This window comes from Bubalus kerabau, chromosome 18 (genome assembly GCF_029407905.1).
Source record: "Bubalus kerabau isolate K-KA32 ecotype Philippines breed swamp buffalo chromosome 18, PCC_UOA_SB_1v2, whole genome shotgun sequence".
Classification (NCBI taxonomy): Eukaryota; Metazoa; Chordata; class Mammalia; order Artiodactyla; family Bovidae; genus Bubalus; species Bubalus kerabau.
In genome coordinates, this window is record NC_073641.1 from 24,703,810 (window position 1) to 24,728,171 (window position 24,362).

The following is a 24,362-nucleotide window of genomic DNA, read 5'->3' on the forward strand; positions in this document are numbered from 1 at the left end:
ATAGCTCTTCTTTCTTTTTTCCTTTCTGAATTCTTAAGCCAGGAAAAGCCAGCATTCTAAATCAGATGGTGCACAGGTTAAGGACCTATTCTCTTGAAATACAATTCATCTGGTTGGGAGTGTGTGGGAACAGTCTGGATAGAATACTACTGGCTGGCATCAGAGATAAGAGGGATCTCCTTTCTACCATTATAAGCTTTGGAAACACTCCAGGATGTGATGCAGGGAAAATGGCCTCTTTCTTTTGGGGACTTTCAGCCTCGGGATGCTACATCTGAGATGACAGATATTTTAATTAAATGAGAAGACGATTAGCTGCTAAAGATATTGCATTTATTTATTAAAAGTCATCATGTTCAACGAGAAACATTTGGGATCACATCAACAAACTTCCTTGGGTCAAGGAATTTATCATCCTTTTGATGATAAATATTCTCACAGTAAAGAGCTGAGGTGGAATCACAGAATCATGGAATTTCTTAGCCGTGAATTATCTATCTTGATATTAAACTATTTCATAATTTTTTAAATCCCATGGACAAACTTGCATTTTTTCCCCCTCTTTTTGTTCAGTTCAGTTCAGTTCAGTTCAGTCGCTCAGTCATGTCCAGCTCTTTGCGAACCCATGGACTACAGCGCACCAGGCTTCCCTGTCCATCACCAACTCCGGAGTTTACTCAAACTCATGTCCACTAACACAGTGATGCCATCCAACCATCTTATCCTCTGTTGTTCCCTTCTCCTGCCTTCAATCTTTCCCAGCATCAGGGTCTTTTCAAAAGAGTCAGTTCTTTGCATCAAGTGGCCAAAGTATTGGAGTTTCAACTTCAGCATTAGTCCTTCCAATGAATATTCAGGACTGATTTCCTTTAGGATGGACTGGTTGGATCTCCTTGCGGTCCAAGGGACTCTCAAGACTCTTCTCCAACATCACAGTTCAAAAGCATCAATTCTTCAACAAAAAATAGAAAAGAAAATCTTTCTAAGTATTTAAGCCATGAAGTTAGTTAAAACCTTTAGACTGTAATGCAAAGGCTATGGAGAAGGATTGTGCAACCTCAGGGTGCATTGGATTCCCTCTGAGTCTCTCTCCCCCACTTTTCTGTCGTATCCTGTTTTCAGAGAACCTTGCATTCATTTATTCAGTGCTGTTTACTATTCATTAGACAGTGTGATAAGTGCTAAGGGTACAAAATGATGCATGCACCACCACCGCCCTCATGGAGCCCCTCACCTGGTGAGCAGCAAGGTGATGGTTATCATGATGGAATCAAGGTGAGAGCTGGAGTCAGTGGAGGAAATTTCCTCATGACTCCTCGCCTTAGGCCTTAACTTTCAAGGTCCTGGCACCTTCTTTAGGCTTGTCTGTTCTCCCTGGAGCCATTTCTGCTACACTTGCCACGAGAGCCATGGCCTGAGTCACCATCACACTGGTGCCCTCGAGTTCATATGAGCTTCAATCACATCTTGGAGGATGTAGAGCAGTGCGGACCCACTAGGCAGAGAGGGGTTCTGATCCTACCCTCTTGTTTCTGGAAGAGCACACACAGAGCCTGGAGGATACTGCATGATATTTCTGCCTGACTGAGTCCATATGCAGGCAATTCAGCAGCTTCCAAGGCTTCTTCATCAGTGTGCATCTGGGGACCCAAAGGTTGCACAGTGCTAATCTATGGTGACCAAGTTTAGAGGCTGTGAAGGAACTCTTTGCCTGAACAAGGCCAAGCATGCCTGTGAGCCTGAGTAATGCAATCATTTGAACAGTATTATATGCCAGCCTTCCCGTAAGCTTCCAGGAAGCAGACACCAGTGTCTCTGTTGCACTCCCTCGGGCTCAGACCACAGGCTGCCTGCCCCTTTTGTGTTACTCCTGTGGCCATCTGAGAAAATGAGATGCAGAGAGATGATTTGAGGAGAGGGTGTCATAGTTCCCACTCGGTTCCTAAGGTGTGGGTTCTTCCTTCAGCAGCTTCATGGTAGACCCTGTTGGTTACTCATCCTATATCCAACTCCCCATCTTCTTACCAGTTTTGTTCAGGATAGCAACATGCCTGGTTACCTGCTTGCTTTGCTCACTGCTCTCACTGCTGGCAGAAACTTGTGACATTACCTGAGCCAATAAGATGTGAGCTGAAGTCAGCTTGGCACTGGGAAAGTTTAAGCTTTCCTGATAGAAGGGGACCCATGTGTTTGGTACCACTTTGCCCATCCCCCTCTTCTTTTTTGCTTTGGACATGTGCATGATGTCTGGAAGATAGCAGCCATCATATAACCATGAGGCAACAAATGTAAAGACAAGCCAAGACTCTAAGAGAGGTGGAGCAGAAAGATCTATTCATTCATTTATTTAAACTAATACTTAGTGTCTATCATGTGCCAGGCACTGATACTGTTGCTAGAGATACAGAAGTGAGCAAAACACACAAACATGCTTGCTTCCTTGAAGCTTACGTTTTAGTGGTAATAAGAGAGAAAGACAATTAATTATATTCATATACAATAGTAAAGGATGCAGTATGTCACACACAGTGGTAAGTACTATAGAGAAAAGAAAAGCAGGCACTCACCCTGTGTGGTACTTTGAATGTTCATGTGAGGACTGTGAGTAGAGGTGTGATGTTGTCTGACCACATTTTAACAAGATCTCTCTGGCTTTGCAGAAGTCAGAATAGATTGTGTTGAGAATAGATTGAGAAGGGGAAGACTGAAAGAGCCAAGGCCTCTGATGGCATCAGTAAACAGCTAAGACAACACCAGTAACTATCTGCTTCCAGAAGTCTTGTTATCTGTTTCTTAAATAAGAAATAACCCTTATTTCTTCAAGCTACTTTTAGTCAGGTATTCCATCATCTGTAGCCAAACTCATTCCTAACTGATATGGACAGATATCATCATTTATTGAGCACATACTATGTGCCAGATGTTGTGCTAGGTCCTTGGGATATAAATATGGAAACACACATAGTTCTTATTATTGAAGAGCCTTCAAGGGCCTTATGATTCAATTGTGAGGTATAAATAGGTGAACGAGTGCACTGCAATAGGCCAATTGCTTTAGCAACATTTGTCTGGAGGCTGGATTGACTCTGGAGGAGAGCCTTAAGCCAAGTGAAGGAGTCAGGGAAGGCGTCAAGAAAGCTGAGCAGATGTTCTCAGGTAAACAAGTTATTAACAGCAGAGGGCATTCGTGTCAGGAGAAACTAACTGCATGTGCATACAGAACATGGAGTGTTCTAGGACATGTAGCTAGATCAGTATTCTTGGGAGACTGGGAAGGTGAAGAGGGGGAGGACAGCAAGAAGCAATGGGTATTTATGCAGGATGTGGGCAGGAGAGATGAAAGAGGGGTTCATACGCACTACAGAAGAATATGATTTATCCCTCAAACGATAGGGAGGCAGTGGAGTGATCATCCTGGCAGCAAGATTAAAAATGACTTGTAGGGGAGTGAGACTAGAGATAAAGCCAATGCTAGAGTCCAGGAAACAGGAGATAACAACCCGAGCCAAGGCAGAGCTAGGATGGAGACGAAGGGATGCAGAATTGTTGGTCTTGTGGAATAAAAGACAAGGAGACATTCCAGGAGCATCCAGCGCATTGTATGTACCTCTGCATGAAGAGACCGATAATATTCTTGGCATAGAGATCATGTCAGGAGACAATGAACAGCTTTTTAGCGGACTACAGTAAAGCATGACTGGCTTTGATAAAAGCCCATGGAGATTGTGTCTGATGAGCTGATGTCAGGAGATTCCATTCAGCCAGCTTTGTGGAAATCAGAGAGTGGTTCCTTACACCTCGTCTGGGTTGTGCTTCCCTCCCGCAGTGCGCCTTTGTGTTTCCTCCCGTTTGGATACCAGTTACTCTATGATGTCTACTGTATTCATCAGCATTGCTCTGCATGGGTAATCGTATGAACAACTACCATCACTGGGAGACTACCATAGGACAGAAGTGTTACCTATAATTTTTAAATTTTCTTAATAGCCCTGATAAGAAAGTATTATTAACTTGAGGCCACACAGCTAGTGAGGCAGAGTGTGATCCGCATCTTGGGCCACCTGACAAAGCCTGTGTTGTTTTCGCTATGCTGCAAGGTTACCCACTTCGTTATAACCCATTGTCCACTCATGACCCAGGGCTCTGTATTTTGCCCTCAGTGACAAAGCCCAGGAAAAGTGTGGCATTTACAAAATACCTTCATATATGGTGAAGAGAAACTTTAAAGTGGGTTTTGCCTGATTTCCATGAAAGGGTTTGGGTTTTTCAGGGCTCCAAAGCTTTTAAAGGGCTGTAGAGTATATACTAACAAAAAATTAAGGAGCAAATTACTTATTCTGATAAACCATACTTTACAATACAGAATAATCCAGGTGATTAATAAAAATTATGTAACTTCTTCAGAGAGAATGGAATCAGGAGGGTTGCTTCAATTCCTTAACCATAAGGATGAGTAGAGCTTCTTAGGAATAAATGTCCTAGAACCTAAATGTGGGCAGGACCTGCAGGTGATTATTGGGGATGATGGATGGATAAAATCAGATTTTGTCCCTCGTTCAGTGGTGGTATCACATTACATATTCAGTAATTAGTCTCCTAAGCATCTACTCTATTCATAATGCTGCTTTTGGTACTGGGAAGGTGAGAATAAATGGAGAGACAAGGTAAAACTCGAAGTCATGGTCTCTCTTGAGACTTTGGGGAGAAGTGAAAGACATTTATGCCCTCCAAGGTTAAAGCAGTATCAGGTATCTCAAGGGTATTACTCTGGATCACAGAGTTTAATAGCTGGGCCTCAGAGACCACTTTGTCCAACCTTTACAATTTACTGACAATGAAGTTAAGTCCAAAAGAGTTTACAGTTTGCCTGAGGTCAGAAAAATAGCTGGTATGAGAGCTACCTCTGCCAAGAGTCTGCTTAGATTACTGTTATTTTTATTTAATAATTAATTTTAAAAAATTAGTACATTCATTTGAGAGGAAAAAGAGAGAATCTTCTGTTTAACTTAGGAAAAACAACACCAAACCAAAGAGATCTCAGCTTGTCATTTGGAAGGAGCTGATCATGGAGAGGTGTAAAGTGTGTGCCAGGATCTGCACTGTAGCAGACAAGAGCCAATTTCTAGAGCCGGTAAAAACCCCAGGCAGCCTGTGGTGGTCAGTGGCCTACAACTCATGCAACGGTGCTCTAACAGGATGGGCGGGAAGTAGGATATTGGCTGTGGGCCGAGATATTGTCTCCTCCCTTGCTCTGGCCTGTTGTGTTTCTCCAACCTTCCTTTCAATCTGTGAGTTTCCCAATAACCTTTCTGTTGTAAGAATTTGCCACTATACCTTTACCTCTAAGACTCCTTTAGCTGCACCCTACAAATTTTGATCTATTGTGTTTTACTTTTCATTCAATTCAAAATACTTTCCAGTTTCTCTTGTGACTTTTTCTTTGACTCATATGTTATTTAGAACATGTTTAATTTCCACTTATTGGGGGATCCTAAAAAATATTTTTCTGTAGTTGATTTTTTAAAATCTAATTCTGTCATGGTCAGAGAACATACCTTCAATGATTTCAATTTTTAAACTGCTGTTTTAGGTGAAAAAGAAAGAAAGAAAGTGAAGTCGCTTAGTTGTGTCTGACTATTTGTGACCCCATGGACTGTAGCCTACCAGGCTCCTCTGTCCATGGGATTTTCCAGGCAAGAGTACTGGAGTGAGTTGTCATTTCCTTCTCCAGGAGATCTTCCTGACCTAGAGATTGAACCTGGGTGTCCCACATTGTAGGTAGACGCTTTACCGAAATGTTAGATCAAGCAGGTTGATAGTATTACTTGGGTCATCTACATCTTTACCAATTTTCTCTCTGTTTGTTCTACTGATTACTGAGAGAAAAGTGATTTAAAAAATAGCAGCTACAGATTTGTCTATTTCTCCTTTCAATTTTGTCAGTTTTTGTTTCATGTATTTTGAAGCTATCTCATTAGGTGCATACACATTTATGATTGCAAAGTCTTTATGAATCAACCTCTTTCTCACAATGTAATATCTGTTCATCCCTGGTAATAATTCCTTGTTCTTAAGTTTGCTTTGAATGATATTAATATAGGCACTTTAACTTTCTTTTTATTAATGTTTGATAAGTGTTTGCTTCTCTTCTTTTACTTTTAATTTATACATGTCTTTAGATTTAAAACAGGTTTCTTGTAAGTAGCATATAGTTGAATCTTGCTTTTTTTTCTTTTAATCCAATCTGACAGTTACTGTTCTTTTAATTGGTAGGTTTAGAACACTCATATCTAATGTTTTATAGATATGTTTGAATTGACATATGACTGCTTTTAGATTTATGACTACTTTATCCTGACTTTGAAGATGTTTTTTTCATAGGAATTTTTTCTCTATTTAGATAAATAGATAGATGATGAAATGAATATTTGTGTCCCTCCCATAAATTCATATGTTGAAACTCTAACCTCCAATATGATGGTATTTAGAGGTGGGACTTTGGGGAGATACTTAGGTTTAGATGAGGTCATGAGGATGGGGTATCCATGATGGAATTAATGTCCTTATAAGAAGAAGAAGAGAGACCAGAGGCCATTCTTTCTCCACTATATGAGGACATAGCAAGAAAACAGCAGTCTGCAAACCAGCAAGAGGGCCCCCATCAGGAATTGAATCTACCAGTACCTTGATCTTGGACTTCCCAGCTGCCAGAAATATGAGAAGTAAATGTTTTTTAAGCCACTCAGTCTACGATACTAGGTTATGGCAGCCAAGCTGACTATATAGATAGATTCATATGTACATACATACATAGTTTTTATTATTGTTTTAAATAATAAAGCATTACCCTTAAAACCCGAAATTTCACTTCTCAGTACCTTTGCTAGACAAAACACTGGCACATGTGCCCAAAAAGATACATACAAGGGAATTCATCATAGCATTATTTGCAATAGTGAAAAAATTTTAAATAATCCAAATTTCCAGCTTTTGAAAATAATCAAATTATCTACAATACATCCACTATATGGAAGAATAGATAAGATTCTTTTTATGCTTCCATTAAAAAGAATAAGATCATAAATAGGTATTGATATGAAAAATGTCTTCAGCATATATTCTTAAGTGAGAAAAGCTAGTTGTAGCACAATGTACAGAAAATGACACAATTCATGCCTTAAAGAAAACTCCCACCAAACAAAATATATGCTTTCTTACTTGTGAATATATATATATATATGTATGTATATATGTATATATGAATGTATATGCTTTAGAAAAAGTCTAAAAGGATACATAGTGGATGAATACTAAGGATACACAAGGGGGAGCATTGTAGGTTAGGAGAGTAGGCAAAGAAAGGTTTTGAGTCATCCCTATTGTTTTAATTTTTATCAATGAGAATCTATTACTTATATAATTAAAATGAATCCATTATTATTATGAGTGGTAATTAGAATTCAGAAAACTAAGATCATGGCATCTGGTCCCATCACTTCATGGAAATATATGGGGAAACAGTGGAAACGGTGGCAGACTTTATTTTTGGGGGCTCCAAAATCACTGCAGATGGCGACTGCAGCCATGAAATTAAAAGACGCTTACTCCTTGGAAGAAAAGTTATGACCAACCTAGACAGCATATTAAAAAGCAAAGACATTACTTTGCCAAAAAACTTCCATCTAGTCAAGGCTATGGTTTTCCCAGTAGTCATGTATGGATGTAAGTGTTGGACTATAAAGAAAGCTGAGCGCCAAAGTATTGATGCTTTTGAACTGTGGTGTTGGAGAATACTCAAGACTCTTGAGAGTCCCTTGGACTGCAAGGAGATCAAACCAGTGCATCCTAAAGGAAATCAGTCCTGAATATTCATTGGAAGGACTGATGTTGAAGCTGAAACTCCAATACTTCGGCCACCTGATGCGAAGAACTGACTCATTTGAAAAGACCCTGATGCTGGGAAAGATTGAAGGTAAGAGGAGAAGGGGACGACAGAGGATGAGATGGTTGGATGGCATCACTGACTCAATGGACATGAGTTTGAATAAATGCCAGGGGTTGGTGATGGACAGGGATGCCTGGCGTGCTGCAGTCCATGGGGTTGCAAGGAGTCTGACACGACTGAGCAACTGAACTGAACTGAACGGAATTAGAATTATAGCTTGAAAAGAAGGAGGGGAAAATGAAAGGAATGTACATAAGTCAGGAATTTTTTCTCTTTAAGTTTCATGTTTTATTCATTTCATTAATGGTAGTAGGCTTGGGAGAGGAAAGCCAAGACTGTCTTTCTGCCTTTTGTCCTACAGTGGTAACAGCAAAAACATGGTGAGTGTCCGGGGAGTGCATATTGTGTCTCGGGTGTGTCCCTGTGTGTTTAGTTATACTCATTCATGCTGAGACATTGCTTTTTTGCCCATAAAAGGAGGAATTACAACATCAGATCTGGATTGTTCTCATTTCCAAACAGCCCCACAGTGTCAACATAAGACTGTCAATCTCTTGTTCTCTCCCTCTCTCACAAACATTCCCTGGAACCCAAGCCAATAGGCAAAACAGATGTAGGCAGGCAGTGTTTTGACAACACTGGAAACGCCTGTGATTAGGAGTCAGGAGAGCATAAAGGTGATTAATAAGCTCCTAAGAGAACAGGGAGTGTGCCTCCAGGAGAAATAGTTAGATGGGTAGCCCTGCTTGTATACACTCTCTCATACCCAAACAAGGACACAGGTTCTCAGGTTTATCCTAAGCAACCTCTTGTTGAGTGTTTCTGGTAGCATTTTCATCATGGCATGGCAGATGGGGTAGAAGATTCCTGGAGGATGAGGAGAAGCTGGAGGATGGCAAAAAAGTGCCAACATCTCCCTTCCACCATAAACTACATAATCTTCAAGCAATAAAGTGGATGTTGGTATCCTTTTATACCAAGAGACAAGCCTTCTCTGAATTTAGCAATCAGCCATGGGATGTGGATTCTGACAATACAATTACTAGTTCTTAATTTATGAGACAGAAAATCTTTGTTTAGCTCATTGCACATCAATCAAGGTTGCCCTTGGGTAATTTAATTATGTGCCCATCAATTTACCAAGTGGTTGTGTTTTTGCTGTAAATATATTCTCAACTCTGAGTAGTCCAAACTCCAAAAGGTTGTATCTCAGTGAAAGAATGAACAACAACAACAACAAAAATTCCACCAACTAGCATAGGGAAGCTTGTGTTTCTCTGCCAGAGTTCCATGAAGAGACCAAGTTTCCCTGATGATTTGTACTCATAAGTCCCTACTTCGTAAGTTTGAGGTTAACTCTTTTTATACCTATGCAGGCTTAGAAACTCTGGATGAGAAATTATGTTAAACATTAGTCTCGGGCATGTGGTATACCAGGGGTACCACACAGAAGCAAAAGGAAAGCCAGTCTACCCAGATCCACAAATAAAGTTCTGTTGAAGATGAACTCACAATCTAAAATTAAACTATCAAGGAAACAATCCTCTAAGAGTTAGAATTAGGAACAAAGCAAACAAGAGAATTAGGACCTAAGAACTTCAAATAACTTAATAGTTTGATCAATAATGTGATTAGCATGAATAATTTTGTGATTAAGGACATGAAAAAAAAAACCCTAACCACAAAAAAAAGACACATTTAAAAACAAGAATGAACGAGATGGAAAAGATAAAATTAGATCTCTACGTCTTCTTACATACAAAATAAATTTCAGTTTTATTAGGATTTAAATGTAAAAAAGACAAACTTTGAAATTTTTAGAAGAAAACATAGGAGAATGTTATTAGTATATTAAAATAGCGGGAGCTTTCTTTTTTACTTTAAGAAGTTCATTTGTAGTGTAATTTTATTTCTTTTTTTCATTTTGGCTGTGCTGGGTCTTTGTTTCTGTACAGACTTTTCTCCAGTTGTGGAGAGGGGTCTTTGTTGCGGTGCACAGGCTTCTCACTGTGGTGGCTTCTCTTACCCTGGAGCACGGGCCCTAGACGACGTAGGCTTCAGTAACCGTAGCACCTGGGCGCAGTAGTTGCAGTTCCTGGCTTCTAGAGCGCAGGCTCAATAGTCGTGGCTCAAGGGCTTAGCTGCTCCCTGGCATGTCAGATCCTCCTGGACCAGGAATCAAACCTGTATCTCCTTCATTGGCAGGCAGATTCTTTACCACTGAGCCACCAGGGAAGCCCAAAATAGGGGTAACTCTCACATAAAAACCACAGATCATAGGAAAGATGGAAAACCTGAACTTTTTTAAAATGAAAAACTGTGGAAAAAAAGATGCTGTTAAACAAAGAAAGAAGAGTCTGAAGAAGATAATTGCACTCTATATAAAAAGAAATCTTCCAATTTAATAAGTAAAAGACAGTCCAATTGAAAACATCTATTTCTGCTTCATTGGCTATGGTAAAGCTTTTGACTCTGTGGATCACAACAAACTATGGAAAATTCTTATTGTGGGAAATCCAGACCACCTTACCTGCCTCCTGAGAACCTGTATGCAGGTCAAGAAGCAACAGCTAGAACTGGACATGAAACAGTGTGCTTGGTCACTCAGTCATGTCCGACTCTTTTCAACCCTATGGACTGTAGCCCACTAGGCTCCTCTGTCCATGGGGGTGCTCCAGGCAAGAATACTGGAATGGGTTGCCATGCCCTCCTCCAGGGATGGAACAATGGACACGTTAAAAATTGGGAAAGGATTACATCAAGGGTATATATTGTTACCCTGCTTATTTAACTTCTATGCAGAGTACATCATGTGAAATGCTGGGCTGGATGAATCACAAGCTGGAATCAAGACTGTAGATGGCCATGCTAATGGCAGAAAGTGAAGAGGAACTAAAGAGTCTTTTGATGAGGGTGAAAGACGGAAGTGAAAAAGTTGGCTTAAAACTCAGCATTCAAGACACTAAAATCATGGCATCTAGTCCCATCACTTCATGGCAAATAGATGAAGAAAAATTGGAAACAGTAACAAATTTTATTTTCTTGGGCTCCAAAATCACTGTGGATGGTGACTGCTGCCATGAAATTAAAAGACACTTGTTCCTTGGAAGAAAAGCTATGACAAACTTAGTGTATTAAAAAGCAGAGACATTACTTTGCCTACAAAGGTCCATATAGTCAAAGCTATAGTTTTTCCAGTAGTCATGTAAGGATGTGAAAGTTGGACCAGAAATGAAGGCTGAGCACTGAAGATTTGATGCTTTTGAATTGTGGTGCTGGAAAAGACTTTAGAGCATCACTTGGACTGCAAGGAGATCAAACTAGTCTATCCTAAAAGAAATGAACCCTGAATTGAATATTCATTGGAAGGATTGATGCTGAAACTGAAGCTCCAATATTTTGGCCACCTGATACGAAGAGCCGATTCATTGGAAAAGACCTCAATGCTGGGAGAGATTGAGGAGAAGCGGGGTACAGAGAATGAGATGGTTGCACGGCACCATGGACTCAATGGACATGAATTTGAGCAAACTCAGGGAGATAGTGAAGGACAGGGAAATCTGACATGCTACAGTCCATGGGGTCACAAAGAGTCAGACATGACTTAAAGACTGCACAGCAATAACAACAACCAATTGAAAAGGATATTAACAATTCACAGAAGAGGCAATATAAATGGTCAGTAAATATGTGAAAGATGCTTCAGTTCACAAGTAATCAGGGAATTACAAACAACAACAAAAATTAACAAGATGTGAGGAAACAGGAGCACTTATGCATACAGATCAAGCATATATTGGAACCACAACTATGGAGAGAAATTTGGCAGCATTAATGAAACTGAAAAGGTACATTCCATCTCTCCACAAGAAGACAGGTGGTGAAAACCTATTCAGTTAAACTGAGAAATATAAAAAAGATAATTCACATTGATGTGCATCGAGAGGACAGTTTCTCTGAATAACTTTTTAAATACCTGCTATGCCTGCCAACAAGAAAAGAAAAACAACTAATAAAAATTATGTATTTCAGAATAAGTGGGCCCAAGAAGAACTTCTTTGGAAGTAAAGATGTTGTTATGTAGTCATTTGTGTTTAACAATGAAAGAGCACAAAATTTAGGGGCACAAAGGAGGAGCCAAGTAGTTTATGAAGTCAATATGGAAAGATGAAATAAGCCTGCTTCAAATATGTCTTCCTCTGCAATCAAATTTATTTAAAGGTGCAATATTAAAGTCAGATTCTGCAGTGCAGGCTAATCATGTGGTTCTTGAGATTTTGGCTGTAAGATGAAACTCAAATTCTTGCAAAGAGTAGCAGCAAGAAAATTATGTTTTCTGATTTTTTTTTAAAGTTCTGTTGCTGTTGTGTGTTTGTATTTTTTAAAAAATACATATGTATTTGACTCTTAAGCCTCTTGTTTTTCTTGAATTGGTCCATGTGCAGAGGTCTGTTCAACAATGCCCTAAGTGCGATTGTTTTGTGATGAGGATCAAAGGCTTAAAGGGGGAGGATTCATCCAACCCAGCAGTGTTGGAGGCAGTGAAAGTATTTTCAGGAGCAGTGGCCTTTTTGTTTAGTCTCAAAAATGTCTCCCCAGCATCCACCACCGTGATCCTGCAGTGGATTCGCCTATACTTAAGAGTCTGCCTGTAATGCAGAAGACCTCAGTTTGATTCCTGGGTCAGGAAGATCCACTGGAGAAGGGACAGGCTACTCTCTCCAGTATTCTTGGGCTTCCCTTGTGGCTCAGCTGGTAAAGAATCCACCTGCAATGTGGGAGACCTGGGTTCGACCCTGGGTTGGGAAGGTCCCCTAAAGAATGGAAAGGCTACCCACTCCAGTATTCTGGCCTGGAGAATTCCATGAACTGTATAGTCCATGGGGTTGCAAAGAGTCGGACATGACTGAGCTACTTTCACTATTGACTATTGACTATTGACTATTATAGGCACATAGAAAATAAAAACTCACCCTAGTGATTTTGGGGAATTAACAAACCACTGCCCCTAAACCTGTGCACACTTCTGCCTCTGAAAGAAGATACACCTGGTCTGTGTGGCTAACTGGAGATTCTTTACTGGGTTTCACTAAGGGAACATATGGGCGCAGGGTAAGGTGCCTTCTCTCCCCCAAAGAGCCAAGACCTAACATGTGTGCATGCTAAGTTGCTTCAGTAGTGTTCGACTCTTTGTGACCCCCATGGACTGTAGCCCACCGGGCTCCTCTGTCCATGAAATTTTCCAGGCAAGAATACTGGAGTGATTTGCCATTTCCTCCTCCAGGGTATCTTCCCAACCCAGGGATCAAATATGTGTCTCCTGCCTTGGCAGGTGGATTCTTTACCACTGAGCCACCTGCAAAGCCCCCAAGACCCAGGCTGAGGTCTTATTTGATCTGGTAAGAAGGTCAAAAAGTTTAAATAAGGAAACTATGAGGGAGTGGGAGAGTTTACCCAGGGTTTATGATTTAATTCCTCTACTTGCAATATTTTTTTAGCAATTGGTGAGTGGAGTGAAATGTGGGGTAGACTCTCTTTATATTCATCCTGATAACTGATTAAAATGATTGCCCTATTCTAGTACAAATTAAAAGGGGTTGAGGTCTTGGACAGACATTGAAGTGACAGCTGCCCTTTGAGACCTTGGTCTTCAGTATTTACCTGGTTTTCAGAGGGGTCAGTTCAGTTCAGTTCAGTTCAGTTGCTCAGTCATGTCCAACTCTTTGCAACCCCATGAATCGCAGCATGCCAGGCCTCCCTGTCCATCACCAACTCCCAGAGTTGACTCAAACTCATGTCCATCGAGTCAGTGATGCCATCCAGCCATCTCATCCTGTCATCCCCTTTTCCTCCTGCCCCCAATCCCTCCCAGCATCAGAGTCTTTTCCAATGAGTCAACTCTTCACATGAGGTCGCCAAAGTACTGGAGTTTCAGCTTTAGCATCAGTCCTTCCAAAGAAATCCCAGGACTGATCTCCTTTAGAATGGACTGGTTGGATCTCCTTGCAGTCCAAGGGACTCTCAAGAGTCTTCTCCAACACCACAGTTCAAAAGCATCAATTCTTTGGCACTCAGCTTTCTTCACAGTCCAGCTCTCACATCCATACATGACTACTGGAAAAACTATAGCCCTGACTAGACGGACCGTTTTTGGCAAAGTAATGTCTCTGCTTTAGTAATGCTATCTAGGTTGGTCATAACTTTCCTTCCAAGAAGTAAGCGTGTTTTAATTTCATGGCTGCAATCAGCATCTGCAATGATTTTGGAGCCCAGAAAAATAAAGTCTGACACTGTTTCCACTGTTTCCCCATCTATTTCCCATGAAGTGATGGGACCAGATGCCATGATCTTTGTTTTCTGAATGTTGAGCTTTAAGCCAACACTTTCAGTCTCCTCTTTTACTTTCATCAAGAGGCTTTTTAGTTCCTCTTCACTTTCTGCCATAAGGGTCAGAGGCAGATAATTACAAAAAGGGAGTCTTCTTATTATAATAATGTCAGGCCTGGGAAGAGGGAGGTAGAAGATGTTTATGGGCCTTTGAAAGGAAAGAGTGTATCAAGTCAAGCTCTTCAGGCTGATGGGAAACAGAGGGATGCTTTCAGGAGCCCTCACACTATAAAAGGTGCCTTTGATGCCTGCTGCCTCAGGAGTGGCTGCTTTGGACACCGGATGTGCCCAGGTGGGTCTCAGCACACAAAGAACATCAGGTGGACATTTTAAGGAGGGAAGCAAAGTGCCTTCTTAAACCTTCACCATCTAGGAATACTTTACAACTGTTTCATAGCCTTACCAACTCCCACTGCCTGAAAATGCCTCAGTTGGTAATACCTCCTGTTCTGAGCCCACTCATGGTGGAATGGATATGGGCTGCCCTTTCTCACCAGTATCTCTAGGATTTTCTTCAAGATCACAGTATCTGAACATGCTAGAGCTAGAAAGAAACTTAGCATTCTTTAGTCTAAAGGAAATTTTTCAATGAGGAACAAGGCCCAGAATGGTGAAGTGACTTGCTAAGCTAGTCACTGGAAGAGTCAGCTTCAGAAACGGTTGTCACAACGGTCTTTTGCTGGTCCCCCTGCCTAATATTGTTAAAGGATGAAGGGTGTCCTAAGTCTGAGAGAAATCCTTGTCTTCTGTCTCAGGTCCCCAAAGCCTCCACTGTGCCTATCACCTTTCAATGCCCCAAATCATTTCCAACCTATTAAAGAATACAACTGACTTTAAACCCCACATAACAAAGAGACCTAGTAAATCCCTAGGCCATGAGAAAGTCCTGGGCAAGAACAGAACCGTATACCCATAGACCTAGCACTCCAGCTAGCACAGTTACACCTCTGTGCAGTTTAATTATGAAAAAACTCTCTATAATTGAAACATAGGGTTAGATTATTCCTTTTTCTAAGAGCAAATTTTCTCTCGTTGCTTGGTACGTGGGCTTTCCCTCATGGCTCAGATGGTAAAGAATCTGCCTACAATGCAGAAGACCTGGGTCTGATCCCTGGGTCAGAAAGATCCCCTGGAGAAGGGAATGGTTACCCACTCCAGTAATCTTGCCTGGAAAATTCCATAGGCAGAGGAGCCTGACAGGTTGTAGTCCATAGGGTCTCAAAGAATCGGATGTGACTTAGAGACTAAACAACAACATAAAGAACTGGGAGACTAACACTTCCACTTTCTCCCAGGCATACTTAATGAACTTCAACTCATGAACTCCTGAAGCCAGAGCAGACCTCTAGGTATATTGCAGGAAAGCCACTCAGACTTCATGAAAATTTCCCCTGGGGAGGGGGAGATCCAGGAACTCTTAGAAAGGCAGTTTAGCATTAGGTTGGAAAGGAGTTTCTTGCTGAAAGTTCTGGTTCTCATCATGTTTTTCTCAGTGTTTATAAAATATGCATATTTTATGTGTTTTCAGCTTTAAAAAATGTCTTGATGGCCTTTAGGGGCCTTGGGCAGTGTTGTTTATGCGCCTTTAAAAGGCAGATCTCTCAAAGATAGGGCTTGGCTAATTAGAGCCAGAGACCAGGCTGAAGCGGGACTCCTGTTACTCCTCCTGGGCTTCCCCACCCCTCTCACCCTCTGCTGTCCCGAAGAGGAAGGATAAAAGTATGAGACCGTTTATCTATTTGCCAGTCTGTGGTATGTGGGAATGAAATCACTGATAAATACTGTTAGATAGTCATCACAGATAAAAAACAAATACCTCTATACCCAACAATTAAGACAAAAAATGGGTAGAAGAACTAAATAGACACTTTTCTGAAGAAGACATACAGATGAACAATAAACCCGTGAAAAGATGCCCAGCATCACTAATTATTAGAGAAAATGCAGATTAAAACTACAATGAGGTATCATCTCACACCAGTCAGAATGGCCATCATCAAAAAATATACAATAATAAATTCTGAAGGGGATGTGGAGAAAAGGGAACCCTCTTTCACTGTTGGTGGGAATGTAAATTGATATAGCTACTGCAGAGAACAGTATGGAAGTTCCTTAAAAGACTAAAAATAAAGCTACCAAATGACCCAGCAATCCCACTACTGGGCATACACCCTGATAAAACCGTAATTCAAAAAGACACACCCCCCCCCAGTGTTCATTGCAGCACTATTTGTAGTAGTCAGGACATGGAAGCAACCTATGTGTCCGCTGACATATGAATGGATAAAGAAGATGTGGCACATATATACAATGGAATATTACTCAGCCATAAAAGGAACAAAACTGGGTCATTTACAGAGTTGGACCTAGAGACTGTCATACAGAGTGAAGTAAGCCAGAAAGAGAAAAACAAATATCATATATTAATGCATATATGTGGAGTCTAGAAAAATGATACAGATGAACCTATTTGCAGGGCAGGAATCAAGATGCAAATATAGAGAGCAGATGTGTGGACACAGAGGGAAAAGAGGCGTTGAGACGAATTGGGAGATTGAAATTAATACACACATCTCCGTATATATACACTACCATGTGTAAAATTGATAGCTAATAGAAAGCTTCTGTAGAGCACCAGAAGCTCAGCTCGGTGCTCTGTGATGACCTAGATGGGTGGGATGAGACTGGGGTTGAAGGGAGGCCTAAGAGGGAGGGGATACATTTATACATAGAGCTGATTCACTTTGTTGTACAGCAGAAACTAACATGACATTGGAAAGCAACTATATCCCAATTAAAAAAAGAAAGACACTGTGGTCATGAATATACTGTTTCCCAATTAAGAAGAGTTATACAATTTTTGCAAAGGACTAAATTAGAAATAGTTTTTACAGCCTGTAGTTACCATGCCACACTGTTTCCCACTGCTCCTCAGTGCCAGCCCTGGGATTTTCTTGTGTAGGCCTCTTCAATTTCCCCCCCTATGATGTGCTCGTTCCTATCTCTGTCTTCCTGAGGCTTCTTACTCCTACTTGGATGGAGCACCACCACCCCCGCCCCTCCCCATGCCCTGCCAGCTTCCCCTTCCCAGTCTGGGGAAGCCAAGCTCTGCCGTAACTCTAGTCCACTTCCCTGGAGCAGCCCCCTAGCTGGATGCTGTCTCAGCTACATCTGTCCACATCTACAATCTCAACCCCTCACTACAGTAGATAGCCACTGGCTGTTGTTTTAGTCATCTTATCTTTCTTTCCATCTTCTTCTGAAGATGTCACCTCTTCACTCTTTGGGGAATTGTGCATCACCCATTCTATGGGGTTTCCCTGATGTGCATTCCAAGAATCCTCATTTCTAAGTCTTTCCCATTCTTTTAGTGGCCTCTGCAATAGAATGAAAATCGCTCAAGAAGGCAGGGCTGTGTCTACAGGAGTCACCGGTTTGTCCTCCATGCTCACCTTGCTGCCCGGCACATAGTAGAAACCCAGTGGGAAATACTTACAGTAGGAAATAAATAACCAGGGTTAGAGCTTCCTGACAAGCAAAAAAAGGACAATTAATTATTCAGGTGTATAAGACAATATGGGCTACCCACGTGGTGCTAGTGGTAAAGAACCTGCCTGCCAATGCAGGTTAGACTTAACAGACACAGGTTTGTTTCTTGGGTCAGGAAGGTCTCCTGGAGGAGGGTACAGCAATCTACTCCAGTATTCTTGTCTGGAGAATCCCATGGTCAGAGGAGACTGGCAGGCTGCAATCCATAGGGTCGCACAGAGTTGGACATCACTGAAGCGACTTAACATGCATGCATAAGACAATATGCAATGTAAGTAGAGGATGAGTTGGTTAGATAGCGTCACCAACTCAATGGACATGAATTTGAGCAAACTCCAGGAGATAGTGAGGGACGGGGAAGCCCAGTGTGCTGCAGTCCATGAGGTTGCAAAGAGATGGATATGACTTAGCGACTGAACAAGACAAAACTTCACTTTTACATAAAAAGGTCAATGCTGTTCTTATCCACACATGTGGGCATTTTTTCATCTCTCTACTTCCGTTTGACCATGATTATGAAATCTTTACTGCTGAACCCCTCTGTAGACCAGACAGTCTAGGAGGAAGTCAGAAGCTGTAGTAGAGACCCCGGGCAGAACTTCTCTGGGAAACAAGGGGAATTGCCAGGAAGGGAGGGTTGCAGACAAGGGGGAGGGTCAGAGAGGAGGAAGTATGGTGGGGAGGACAACCTTGCAGTGCTCCACAAGCAATCTTGAGACACTTAGAAGTGCCCAACCAGAATCTACAAGCACAGAGACATCACTCTTAGGCCTTCCTTTCAGTAGCCTACTTTTTGTTTACATTTTCCGGATAATTATGTATTTTCAGTTTCGGGTCACTAAGGCAGAGAGCTTCTCTTCTTCCCATTGTTTCCCTGGGGATGCGTTTGGAAGAACTATGAGTAGCAGGACAGGACTTCTCTCTCCTGACCCTTCCCTACTTCATTTCCATGCTAGAGTGGCCCATGGGATCTTTATGTAAAAAGATGGGATGGAGTCTCAATTTTCTACAAACCTTTCCTAAAGAAAAACAAAGCCAAGGAAGGAATGCAAAAATCTCAGATCACCTGCCCTTCGAGGGATTATTTCTGCTGGCTCAGAGGTGACTCTGAGCTAACCTGTGAGTCACTTCAGTGTCCCCTAGTCTCCTTGGGGGGCCCATTTCTCCTCCCTCTGCTTCTACTCACCTTTCTTCAATTCCCATAGTTCTCCTGAAGGCTCTAATTTTCCTTTTAAATGATGGGGAAATAGTAATGTGTTGCTTCTCCAGGGTACTTGAAATTTAGAAAGAGACAAATCCTTAATCCAAGGGAGTGAGTCTCTAGGTGCGGAATTTAGGTACCAGGAGGAATTTTTCAGTGCTAAGAGCACTTTCCAGAGTTTCTGAAATCATGCCATGTATGTACTTGCCAATCAGCCTATTTCTGACACCAGCCTTCCTTATGGAATGTCACTATGTATGATTTTTATTATTTCTGGGTCCTATAACTTCTCAAGCATCCTTCTCCACCCTAAATCCAGCTGTTTGGTGGGCAAACTGTCTTATTTTCCCAAGAAAATACAATAACCCCTGGAAATGTCAAGTCTTTAATTTTTTTTTTTTTTTTTTTTTTTTACTAAATAAGAGTTTTTCAGAGTAGAAATTGTTCCTTGTTTATACTTAAGTTTCCAGTACCTACTACAGTCCATGGCTCATAGTTAGTGCTCAGTAAATGTTGAGTAAGTTATCAACTAAAAAAAAAAACCCACACACACAACCTAAAAGCTGAGAATTTGGCAGACAAAACTGAGAACTTAAGCCCAGGACACAGCCTTTCAGATAGATCGGAGAAGCTGTTCCAAAGGGGTAAGGGAGGAGCCAGGATACATAGGAGTTTTTGCAACATAAGACCAGGTAGTCGGAACCTCACAAGATACTATTAATTAAGGAAAACCAGATATCTCAAGGAATTTAGTGTTTGTCTATATATGGGAAGATATGAAAGTCTGGTCTCACAGAAGTCTTTCCTTTGATACGCACCTCAGCTATCTGGGGCCAGCATCCTGTGCTTTCCCATCCTTAGTCTCCTCAGGGTGCATTGTTGGGGGTGGGTGTGGCTGTGGGACTGAGAGCGTGGCAGCCAGAAGTCTATTTGTCTCCTTCCTGAGTTCCCTCAGGGCTCACCATCTGGGATAGACACATGACTTGATGGTTGCAACATCCTGTATTTACCGATATGGCAGGCCACATTCTTTTTCCAGTGATACCAGCGTAACTATCACTTGCTCAGTTTTGAGCAGATGCTGTTTACTGGTCATCTGCATGAGCAAAACAGACTGGTATTGGTTCTTTATCAATTTGTTTGCTCTTGAGTGCAAGAAACAGAATACCTACCTAAAAGCTGCTTAAATAGAGGGGCTTATTCTCTCTCTGGTTCAATCCCTGGGTCAGGAAGATCCCCTGGAGGAGGGCACAGCAACCCATTCCAGTGTTGTTGCCTGGGGAATCCCATGGACAGAGGAGCCTGGCGGGCTACAGTCTGTAGGGTCGCAAAGAGTTGGACACAACCGAAGTGACAGCACACACGAATTTTCTCTCCACACTCTCCCAAGGCCTGATGAGGACCTCAAGGAGTCAGGTCTTCCCCTAGCCCACTGCTCATTCCTCAGTAAATCAGCACCCTCTCCTCTCCTGGTCCCAGCATGGCTGCCACAACTCCAAGTGCTACCTCCTCAGCAACTGCACGCAAGGCAGAAAACAAGGAGCAGGGTACTTTCTGTCATTTGTCAGGAGGAAATTTTTCCCAGAAGGCTCAGGATACTTCCCCTTACTCCGGATTGGCCCAAAATGGATCACATGATCCCTCTATGCTAATCATGGTGCAGAGGAGTGGAATCACCCTCAAAGGCTTCCACAATCTGAGCCTTCCCTTATCCCAGGGAGCAGTTGCTCTTCCTTGCTACTTTGACTCCCAACACCTGAGCAGAGTGGACAAAAGGGGGATTGTTTGTCTGCTAAGCAATCAGGAGTGTCAGCCCAGACTCCATTTCCTTCATAGCAACAGTCCTCTCAGTCTTTCGACCTATAGGGATAAGTCTAAGTTGTCTACTTCCTGGGGCAGATATCCAGTTAATAGAGAAAGAGAAGATGTTATGAGATGTATTCTCATTTTTGATCCAAAACAGCAAAACAGCCTGTTTTAAAGACAAATAAACTGTTGGAAAACTTTTTTTTGGAGTGTAGATAAAACAACATTGGCCATGAGATAATTGATTTTGATGGGTAATGAGAGTAACAGTATATGGAGATTTAGTATATTGGTCTATCTTTTATAATAAAAAGCAAAAGTACTCATAAAAAGAAGGATTTTTAAAAGTTAGTGATAATAATAAAAATGCTAAATGATTTATGCCAAATTTCCAAGTTGATATAAACTCTTCAGTATATAAAATGAAAGGTTTAGAGTTTTAAAGAAGCACTGGAAGGTAAAAACAAATTCTCCAGATGTGCAAAGATGTTCTTTTAATTTCGATTTTGTAGCTTTTGGAACATAAATATTAGATAATTAGGAACTGCAGTAATTCAGAAATCTACAAATTGATTAAAATGTGATCATTTGGAGTACTGGGTTATGCAAAGAAATACCATAAGGCAGAAGTATAGGAAAAATATTTACTAACCTTTCAGTTAGCTCAGGTTAGAGGAAGCACGGAATCCAACTACCAAGGTCTGGTTTAGACTTTCATCTGAGACCTGAGATGTCATTAAAGAAAAGACACTTTCTATGAGTTCTGTGTGTTGCTAAAGGCGTACAAGGAAAAGAACATGGTTCTGTGCAAGCATGTAAGAAAAGGAGCTGACCTAAACCCAGGCTTTCTCTGGGAAATGCTGGCTGATGTAAGATCTAATGAAGCAGAGGAGTGAAGCAGGTGATGTGTGAGGAGGAGGGAGCAGGGCACAGAGGTGAGAGGGAGCACCATGTGCATGAGTCCTGGGTGGGAGGGCCAGCGTGCCTCTCCAGGAACTACCCAAGGCCCGGGTGGCTTCAGGGCCTGAGTGGAGGAGAGAGAAGTGGGAGATGAGGCTGCTGAGGAGAGCAGGGATCAGACCACATGGGCCCTGGAGGCCAAGCTGAGAGAAGCAGAGGACCAGGAGTAAAGGAGAAAGGTCTCTTCTGAGGGTAGATTCAACAGACCTAGGCCAAGAAGAGAGAAAGCCAGTCTTAGTCTCTTCAGGCCACCAAAACAAAAATGGCTGCACATTGGTGGCTTAAAAAATAGAAAATTATCTTCTCATAGTTCTGGCGTTTGAGAAGTCCACGATCAAGGTGCAAGCCAATTTGGTTTCTGGTGAGAGCATCTTCCTGGCTTGCAGATGGCCTCTTTCTTACTGAGAAAGGAGAGAAATTTAGAGAGAGAGAGACAGAATGAGAGAAAGCGAGCTCTCTGTTGTCTCTCCTTATAGTCCTGTCATTAACCCCATCCTGGGGATCTCATTAACTTTAATTATTTCTTTGGTTTTCCTATATCCAAATACAGTCACATTTTTGAGTTAGGGCTTCCGCATGTGAATTTTACAAAGACACAAGTCAGTGCATCACAGCCAGTAAGGGAATCTCTATGATGATACACAGCCAGTGGGTTCTCTGAGTATTTCTAGGCCTGAATCATTTCCTGTGTTCTGGGCATGAATTCCACTCTGACATGCCTCAGCCTTGATAAAGCTCCGAGATCACTCTGTGTGACGGTCACCTTGAGTGAAGCTAGAGCACAGAGAAATAGCTGGGGTGACAGAGGAGCCAAGGAAAGCCTCTGAAGCAATGTTAGGGGATAATCAGAGCCTCTTCCCCGATGGATTTCAGGTGTAACTAGGAGGTGCCTGAATGCCAGCCGTCAATGCAGTTAGTTGATTCGGTTGTTGATAAAAAGGGATAACTCAAGAAGATGAGAGCACCAGAGGACGGTTGTATGACAACGATCTTCTCTAATTCTGTGACAAGCTTCTTTGGATATTTGCTGGAAAGTACGGTTTATGGGAGTTATTTCCTCTAAGCTGTGGAATGCATTTATTATTTCTCCTCTTTTATGCATCAGATACATCTGTTAGGCCTACCACAGAATAGGAAGTCCTAGTGTAAAAAAGTGATGTGAATATTATGGAGCAATTATTCTGAACCAACAGAGGAGGCTAATTAGCCTTCCGGGAGTGACCTTTCTCAGTTACAGGACTAATAGCTGTTCCGGTGTGCATGTTAGTTGTAAAATGTCTCTGGAGAGAGATGATGATTAATTCCCCTAGAGGAAAAACGCATGTAGGATCAGAGACTGTTGGCAGTGGGTGGGGCCTTGGGACCACCTAGGGCAGCCTCCTTCCCTGGGAGCTGAGGGCAATAAACCAGGAAGAGTTTGTGTTTGAGTCAAGGTCACAGCCAGTCAGTAGGACAAGAGTCCAGGCCTTCTGGGTCTCAGTCTCTGCTCTTTCTACTAAACTTTTTCTATCTGTATCAGATAATTGCACAGGGTCTAGGAAATCATGCCCCCTGCCCCCACCATCCACCCAGAGCTCTTTATTCCAAACCTCTGTTTCCTCTTGTCCAGAGGTTTTCTTTTCTTGTCCTAAATACCACAATGAAAAAAACCCAAAAGTTGAATAACCTTGTGAAAACCAGAAAGAGAGAACTACACATGGAAGGAAGATCAAGGTCAATTGAGGTTACTATAATCTAACTCGGGCTCCAAATAAAATAGGCACAACTTTAATGTTTCCCTTGGCTTGTTTTTCTCATCCCTTTTGGTGTTATAATTATATTTTGCTTGGTTAATTGCATTTTTTGTAAGACATTCTAAATCTTTTATGAAACATGGTTGAATGAGCAATTATGAGAAAGAAAAATACATTTATGGACAAAGAGCAAGAAGAAGTATAGAAGGACAGAGAGGCAAGTCGCTCTTTGCATGGAAATTGGATGTAGTCATCATACACGTCACCCTTGGGGGCAAAGATAGTTGCTGGAGCCCTGATTTCCTTCTGGTTTCCCATTTTCTTGCCATTTATATAGTGCACAGAGTCATTTATCCCATTTGCAGGTCACACTTTCCAGGTCAGTCTAGTTCAGTCAGTCATTAGGACAATACTTCACTGTACACATACAGTGGTTTGTGTGTCTGTGTGTGTGTGTGTGCGTGTGTGCATGCTCTATATGGGCTTCCCTGGGGACTCAGACAGTAAAAAATCTACCTGCAATGCAGGAGACTTGGGTTCAATCCCTGGGTTGGGAAGATCCCCTTGAGAAGGGAATGGTTACCCACTCCAGTATTCTTGCCTGGGAAATCCCATGGACAGAGGAGCCTGGGAGGCTACAGTCCATGGGGTCACAAAGAGTCAGACATGACTAAGTGACTAACACTTTCACTTTCAGAAACATAAATAGTCCTGTTAAGAGGGGAAAAGGCTTTTGCTGGCGGGGATAGCTGCTTCCCTGGTGGCTCAGACTGTGAAGAAT

General features: G+C 41.8%; 1 long non-coding RNA gene across 1 annotated transcript in view; it reads right to left on the reverse strand.

Moving 5' to 3' along the window:
• Window positions 1–851: 851 nt before the first annotated feature.
• The window catches only part of LOC129633249 (uncharacterized), a 31,685-nt gene continuing 8,174 nt past the window's right edge, over window positions 852–24,362 (reverse strand). Inside the window, exon 3 of the long non-coding RNA XR_008704973.1 lies at window positions 852–952. This is a non-coding gene — a long non-coding RNA (uncharacterized LOC129633249). The remainder of the gene's footprint in view (window positions 953–24,362) is intronic.